The following is a 1,390-nucleotide window of genomic DNA, read 5'->3' on the forward strand; positions in this document are numbered from 1 at the left end:
ATCGCTTACCTCAGGCGACTCGGGGCCAGCGCTACCGCTACCGCCCCCGCCAACCCCAGCGCTGCGCAGGCGCGAGTCGCCGCGCAGGCGCACGCCACCTTAAGAAGCCCCGCGCACCTCCGCACCTCTGCGCATGTGGACCCCATGGCGGAGGGCGTTACCACCAGGCTAATCGGCACTTGGAAAGCCAATCGCTGCGCAAGGGGCGGGCTTACGCCCCCCTTCCGTCCACTACCAATCAGGTTCTGGGAAACTGTACGGCGCGTAGCCGCACTAGCCAATCCCCTCGCGGCGGCGCGCGTACTTTTCCACGTAGCGAATCAGAGCGGGAGGCGCGGCCTGGCGCACAGTCAAGACGGCCAATCATCGAGCGCGGCTCCGTCTTGCGTGCCCCATGCCCTACCGCGTTCGAAACTCGGCCGCCAATCGGTGGGAAGGAGGCGACAGGCTGCGCCTGTTTATCGCCTAACGGTGCCTGAAGGAGGCAGCTCTCGGGCCGCTGCGGACGCCTCCTCGCGGGCTCCCAGAAATGCGGGTAGGAACCGGGCGACCCCGGAGGGCAACTGGCGGTGCCGGTGCCGGCGGCGCCGCTGCACTTGGCCGCCTCCCAGCGCCGCGAGGCCGCTTCTACCGCCCCGCCCCTTTCCCCGACGAGTGGCGGGGGGGGCCGCCCCACCCCCCGCGTGAGTTGGGAGGGGAGGGGGCCTGAGGGGGCCGAGTTGAAGGGAAGGAGTCACTTGTGAGGAGAGAGCGGACAGAACTGGGGAGGAGGTCGCTAATTGAGGGGAGGAGACCCTGAGGGGGCAGTCGTGGCGAGAGGGGGTCACTTGTGAGGGCGGGGAGTCCCTAGAGGGGGTTTAGCGTTCGGGGCGAGGGCGTTCCCTGAGGGGAGCGGGGCTTCAGAGCCCAGAGGCTCGTTGTCCCTTCTCAGGGTCCCTGAGGAAGTCCTTGGGAAGCCGGGAGACGGGGGCCTGGCGGCGGGAGGGGACGTGGGGACCGAGGCGCCCCGTCACCCCTTGGCGATCTGCGAGGAGCGGCAGCAATCGGATCTCGTTCAGGAAGGGATGCAGAACCGCGGTCTCCGGGTCTGTGCTGGCCCAGGTGTTCGCATCTAAATCAGCACTGATACTTATGAGTCAAAATACCTTGCAGCTTGGTTTTTTAATCCTGCTCGTTTATGCAGGGACTTGGCCGTATAAGGACTGTTCTGTGCTATGGAAACAATAGATGACATCTTAGCTGTTCCTCAGCCCAGTTATAGCTCACTTAATATTTTCTTTTTGTATTGCGAACAGACTTCTAATGAGGTTATGAAACGAGCCTGTGTCACAGCTAAGTCCCACCCATCTGCTGTGCTGCTGAGATAGGCCACCCATGATTTCATCCCGGG

This window comes from Charadrius vociferus, unplaced genomic scaffold (genome assembly GCF_000708025.1).
Source record: "Charadrius vociferus isolate BGI_N301 unplaced genomic scaffold, ASM70802v2 scaffold332, whole genome shotgun sequence".
Taxonomy (NCBI): Eukaryota; Metazoa; Chordata; class Aves; order Charadriiformes; family Charadriidae; genus Charadrius; species Charadrius vociferus.